General features: G+C 38.5%; 2 pseudogenes; both read right to left on the reverse strand.

Moving 5' to 3' along the window:
• Positions 1-1,950: 1,950 nt before the first annotated feature.
• Positions 1,951-2,971, reverse strand: LOC147470458 (uncharacterized; annotated as a pseudogene).
• Positions 2,972-7,229: 4,258 nt separating this feature from the next.
• The window catches only part of LOC147470459 (uncharacterized), a 966-nt pseudogene continuing 695 nt past the window's right edge, over positions 7,230-7,500 (reverse strand).

Genomic DNA, 7,500 nt, shown 5'->3' on the forward strand with positions numbered 1-7,500 from the left:
ATGTACATTGTCATCCAGCTTATGTACTATAGGTAAGGAAAAGGATAAGCCAGATTTGCGGAGCAGATGCTTCGCCGGGCTTTATGCATTATGTCGAGCCCGCCTGTGTCAGCGGTTGCTGACCCGTGAGAGAGTGTGCCAGCGAGTGTTGACGCGACCTGAGGTTGGTCTTCACCCCCCCCCCCCCGTATTGCCCAGACACGGCAGTGATCGTCAGGCGACAGTGGAAACTCACACGCTTGGCCGGGGCTCGATCTGCCGACCACGGAAGGGGAGGCCGGCACGCTGATCACTGCGTTATTCTAGCGGCTTGTTACGGGTAGTGACTGGGATGTATATACAAATCCAAGGCTTACCGTTTATTGATGAAACGCCAGTGTGAGCGTAAAGTCAGTGTGTATGCAGTTCAGAAAGCATTTATGAAATATAGTTATAGATTCATGAATCATTTAATCTTCTGTCAAACTAGTATTTGTAATTGGAAAAACACATCTGTAACGGACTTTAAATACGCCCCTAATATTTGGAAAACGACTATTTTAGGGAAGAAGTGTCCACTTCCCTTGGTTGAGGTAATTCTATTCCTTATAAGTGAAGATATATTTTTTTTACATACACATATGATATTGTTGTATTAATTCACTAATCTTAAAGTAACAAATGTGTGATTGATCTGTAATGTTGCAACATTTATGATCAACTAGATTCCTTAGATTTTTTAACTGATGAGACATTTTTACATTACGATGGATTTGTTTCAATTCATTCCTTTGTGAGCTTATTACTTGGTTTGTGTGCTACTGTATATGCAATATATTAACATACATATACATACATACATATATATATTATTACGACCACTTCTCCTATACTTACTTTTATTAGCCTTGTTTGTGTTGAATCAATTTCATTTCTTTATTCTGAAAACTTAACACCTGATGTAACACTGAAAAGTGGTGTAATAACATTGCCACAATGTCCTTTATATTGTGACAACTGTGATCTAATCTGATGTTAGATACAAGAGCATTAATTGTTCAACTTCGTATAATGAAACAATTATATATATATACAATTCAAAACTATATTAAAATAAAGTTGTCTTCTTCATTTAACAAAACAGAAGTAATAAACACAATATGAATCTTCAGATAACTGATACAAAAACAAATAATCTATCTTTCACTAGCACCTCCAACCGTATTCCAATCCCCGTATAAATGGATTTTCCAAACACTGTGAGACAAACATTAACTATTTTAGTAAACTACCTGAGTAGGCAAATCACATCACACAGCATGGAAATATGAAGTAACCCTTCTGTCTGTCCTTATTTCCCAAGTGTAAACAATGGACTCTAAACTCAATGTAGGAACACATTAACTATTTCCGTTAATATCACACTAATCCTATCACTGAGATCAAATACATCCACCAAACCTTGCTGAACCCATCGAATCCACGATAAGCACCACAAGAATCACAACTTGGAAGAAATAACGCTACAATCAACCAAACAAAACAGTGAGAGATCACACCACCGACCACAACCTGGTTTCCCCACGGGTCTCTCTCAAATGTCAACAAAACACTCTTGACTAGGACGCTTCGTTTGCGCATCTCTCTCGTCACTTGAAACAAAATCAGTATACATTAAATGAAATAAATATAACAAAATAATAATAATTTCTATATTAGGAATCAGGGCGTAATTATATATATATATATATATATATATATATATATATATATATGTGTGTGTGTGTGTGTGTGTGTGTGTGTGTGTGTGTGTGTGTGTGTGTGTGTGTGTGTGTGTGTGTGTGTGCGGGTGTGTGAAGGATTCATGCTGAACAAGTTGAAAATGAAATAACGAAGGAAAACACAGGAAAGCATGTGAATATGCCGAGGTCTTTTCGCTTTACTGCTTCATCAGGGCATAGTACACATGAATTATAGAATGACATATATATATGTTATTGAGGTCATATCAATGATCAGTCGCGCGACGACCTTGGATAGTTGGTGGCTCCCCGGTGCGGGGTTCACGTTGATAGTTGACTGTATCAACGCCGCTTCTATCATCTTCCTATGTCGTGGGGCCAGATCTTGTTTGATGATGGCGGCCAGGGACCACTTAGGGAGATGACCGTCCTTTTCGACGTGTACAACGAAGGCGCTCCTGGTGTCATGTCTCCGGAGGCCGTGGTAGAGTTGCCCGATTCGTTGTTCATGGAGTCCGCGTTCTGTCTCACCTATGTACACCTTGTCACATCCGCCGCAAGGTATACTATACACCTGGCTGCGGGGCCTATGATGGACCGACCTCTTTTCTCTGACAATGTCGCCGATCTTTTTTTCCGATGTGGCGGCGATCTTGACTGTGCGTCCCGCTACGGCCTCCAACAGATCAGTCATCTCCGAATGTGGATGAATAATTCTCTAAGGGCCGTCTTTCTTCGGTCTGTCCATTATCTTCAGTCTTGCGCCTCAGGTGTAGCAGCTTACCTCGGGGGTAACGGAGGCGTAGGAGAGTGTTTTGTATATGTTGGATTTCCTCCTCTAGAGATTCTGGGCTGCAGATTCTAAATGCTCGAAAGAAGAAACCAACAATAACTCCTTCTTTAGTTCTCTTACTGTGGGTAGAGAAGAAATGGAGAAGGTCGTCTTCATGTATATATATGCATATATTTAGTTAAGTGGTCAAGGAATTAAGTTAAATAATTCATATCTTAATTAGTATTTGCTCCACCAGCTATCAACCAATCATTCGCAAACATACAGACCAATACACACAGAAGTACACCCGGTGAGTTCATCCCCCTCCAGTATACCCCTTCCCCTTCCCCCCAAACATACCCAGCCCCCCTCCCCCTCCCCCTCCTTAACGCCCCCCTCTCCGAATCGCCATCCGCAAACTTCGGCATTTTGGCTTCCTTTTCGTAGCATTACAAAGGATAAAATTGTTCCCCATGTTATCTTATATATGTATTTTATAGATTCATCTATTCATATCCATAATGTATACGTTTAACACATATATATTTAAAAAGAAAGCAATAGCTTCTATACACATGTACATTTCCTTCTCACATGTAAAAAAAAATACTACCGTGAAAGGTACCATCCGCATTTCTTTGTGTCATTTTGCAGAGGAAACAAGAAGAGATATTCATCTGAGTACCGGATATGCAAGCAAGAGGTTAGTACCTGAATCGTTGCATGTCAACATCTATGCAGTGAATCCATGCATCCTTGCATTGCCTTTCTGTAAGTAGTGTCTTCTGCTTCCTCTTCCGGCTACTCCCGCTTCATGTGGGGTTGCCACAGCGGGTTTTCTACCTCCACTTTCCCTTGCCTCCAGTATCTTTCCTGTAAGTAGAGTAACGATTGATATTCACTTGATCTTCCTTATAGTAATGTTATCTTTTCGATTTTAAATGAGAAATTCATCTTTGCAGAGAAAAGAAGACGTTCAGTCTCCCGGAAACCTCGAACACAATCAGGAACATCCCAAGTAAGTACAAAGTAGCATATATATATATATATATATATATATATATATATATATATATATATATATATATATATATATTTATATGTATATATATGTATATATATATATATATATATATATATATATATATATATATATATATATATGTGTGTGTGTGTGTGTGTGTGTGTGTGTGTATGTGTGTGTTAGTTTTACTTTGAATTGCATGTATATAAGTATGCATGCACAGTACACGTTTATATGTACATGTTCTTTGTATATATATATGCAAGTATGTATTGTAGCTAAGTAATTATGCATGCCAAACCATGAGATTATATACAGTACATATACTCATCTTGAAAAAAATATATCATAAATGTCTTTTGAGGATATACTTTACATATAATCCCTATTGAAATAAAACAAAGCGAAAAAAAAGTATTATTTTATTATAATCAGTGAATACTTTCTCTCTACAGGAAACAGCCACTCCTCTTCCAATATAACCGCTGCTTCCAGGTATTAATTAACATATTCAATGAAAATACATATGACATTTATATCTTTTGGACATTGTCTGTCCATGATTTGACGCGGCCATCGGATGAGATGATTCTTAAATTTATGCTTCATACAAGATACCCCACATGATTTTTTCTTTCAGGTGGATACCGAAATATCTGCAGATTTCAGCGATGCCCAGAACCAGATTATCTACCGAGATTTAAAGGAGAACGACGAACAAGAGAATCCTTATCGGCAGCAAGATTCAGGGTAGATCCTAGCCATCCCCGTCGTGTTACCCTGAGGGCTTAGAGGACGTCATGTCCTGACTTCATTGGAGTTGCCACTTCCCTTCGATGTCCCTCGTTGCCTCTGCCATTCCTCACATCCCCGTGGTCGGCAGGTCGAGCCCCGGCCAAGCTCGTGAGTTTCCACTGTCGCCTGACGATCACTGCCGTGGCTGGGCAATACGGGGGGTGAAGACCAAGCTCAGGTCGCGTTGGCACACTCTCACACGGGTCAGCAATCGCTGACACAGTCTCTCACGAGTCAGCACTCGCTGGCACAGACCGGGCCCTCCACAGTGCACATAAGTCCGGCGAAGAATCTACTATATATATATAAATATATATATATATGATATGTATATATATATGTATATATATAATAACAATAGATAGATGGATATATATAGATTAAACATTCACAGACACACATATACATGATGGTGAAATCATTTCATACTTGCGTGTCAAGTTTTCCTAATAATAAATATGTAGAATATGCTTACAAGTACGAAGTTTGAAAACAGTGGTTCTCAACTTTTATACCGACTTGCTCTCTGTTGTACCAAGTGCTTGCCTCCACACGCACGCGAATACATATTTCCTTCATGTTCCTTTTGGTAAGAGTGATTTTGGGTATAAACAATTTTATATTCAGGATATAGTGATGATTGTGTGAACAAGGGTTCTCATTACAACTAAATGATGTAAAAATAACAATTGCTACATAGTGCTTTAAACTCGCAAAAACAATAGTCGGTATCAGTGATATATAGATATATATATATATATATTTTTTTTTTTGTTATCATTATTATTATTATTATTACAGTTACATTCATAATGATGATTTTATGACGATTACTCGCAGCTGCTTGAAATTACGCGCAAAGGACCATTTCTTGGTTGATTCGGTTAGGACTGAATAATAATCGGGCAAGAAACTGAATTTTATAGAAAATGAAGAACAACTTTCTATTTTGTTCGGATGTACATTGTCATCCAGCTTATGTATGATGGGTAAGGGTAAGGATAAGCCAGATTTGCGGAGCAGATGCTTCGCCGGGCTTTATGCATTATGGCGAGCCCGCCTGTGTCAGCGGTTGCTGACCCGTGAGAGAGTGTGCCAGCGAGTGTTGACGCGACCTGAGCTTGGTCTTCACCCCCCTCCCCTCCCCCCCTGTATTGCCCAGACACGGCAGTGATCGTCAGGCGACAGTGGAAACTCACACGCTTGGCCGGGGCTCGATCTGCCGACCACGGAAGGGGAGGCCGGCACGCTGATCACTGCGTTATTCTAGCGGCTTGTTACGGGTAGTGACTGGGATGTATATACAAATCCAAGGCTTACCGTTTATTGATGAAACGCCAGTGTGAGCGTAAAGTCAGTGTGTATGCAGTTCAGAAAGCATTTATGAAATATAGTTATAGATTCATGAATCATTTAATCTTCTGTCAAACTAGTATTTGTAATTGGAAAAACACATCTGTAACGGACTTTAAATACGCCCCTAATATTTGGAAAACGACTATTTTAGGGAAGAAGTGTCCACTTCCCTTGGTTGAGGTAATTCTATTCCTTATAAGTGAAGATATATTTTTTTTACATACACATATGATATTGTTGTATTAATTCACTAATCTTAAAGTAACAAATGTGTGATTGATCTGTAATGTTGCAACATTTATGATCAACTAGATTCCTTAGATTTTTTAACTGATGAGACATTTTTACATTACGATGGATTTGTTTCAATTCATTCCTTTGTGAGCTTATTACTTGGTTTGTGTGCTACTGTATATGCAATATATTAACATACATATACATACATACATATATATATTATTACGACCACTTCTCCTATACTTACTTTTATTAGCCTTGTTTGTGTTGAATCAATTTCATTTCTTTATTCTGAAAACTTAACACCTGATGTAACACTGAAAAGTGGTGTAATAACATTGCCACAATGTCCTTTATATTGTGACAACTGTGATCTAATCTGATGTTAGATACAAGAGCATTAATTGTTCAACTTCGTATAATGAAACAATTATATATATATACAATTCAAAACTATATTAAAATAAAGTTGTCTTCTTCATTTAACAAAACAGAAGTAATAAACACAATATGAATCTTCAGATAACTGATACAAAAACAAATAATCTATCTTTCACTAGCACCTCCAACCGTATTCCAATCCCCGTATAAATGGATTTTCCAAACACTGTGAGACAAACATTAACTATTTTAGTAAACTACCTGAGTAGGCAAATCACATCACACAGCATGGAAATATGAAGTAACCCTTCTGTCTGTCCTTATTTCCCAAGTGTAAACAATGGACTCTAAACTCAATGTAGGAACACATTAACTATTTCCGTTAATATCACACTAATCCTATCACTGAGATCAAATACATCCACCAAACCTTGCTGAACCCATCGAATCCACGATAAGCACCACAAGAATCACAACTTGGAAGAAATAACGCTACAATCAACCAAACAAAACAGTGAGAGATCACACCACCGACCACAACCTGGTTTCCCCACGGGTCTCTCTCAAATGTCAACAAAACACTCTTGACTAGGACGCTTCGTTTGCGCATCTCTCTCGTCACTTGAAACAAAATCAGTATACATTAAATGAAATAAATATAACAAAATAATAATAATTTCTATATTAGGAATCAGGGCGTAATTATATATATATATATATATATATATATATATATATATATATATATATATATGTGTGTGTGTGTGTGTGTGTGTGTGTGTGTGTGTGTGTGTGTGTGTGTGTGTGTGTGTGTGCGGGTGTGTGAAGGATTCATGCTGAACAAGTTGAAAATGAAATAACGAAGGAAAACACAGGAAAGCATGTGAATATGCCGAGGTCTTTTCGCTTTACTGCTTCATCAGGGCATAGTACACATGAATTATAGAATGACATATATATATGTTATTGAGGTCATATCAATGATCAGTCGCGCGACGACCTTGGATAGTTGGTGGCTCCCCGGTGCGGGGTTCACGTTGATAGTTGACTGTATCAACGCCGCTTCTATCATCTTCCTATGTCGTGGGGCCAGATCTTGTTTGATGATGGCGGCCAGGGACCACTTAGGGAGATGACCGTCCTTTTCGACGTGTACAACGAAGGCGCTCCTGGTGTCATGTCTCCGGAGGCCGTGGTAGAGTTGCCCGATT

This window comes from Penaeus japonicus, unplaced genomic scaffold (genome assembly GCF_977035675.1).
Source record: "Penaeus japonicus unplaced genomic scaffold, GWHDUDI00000001_assembly GWHDUDI00000015, whole genome shotgun sequence".
NCBI lineage: Eukaryota > Metazoa > Arthropoda > Malacostraca > Decapoda > Penaeidae > Penaeus > Penaeus japonicus.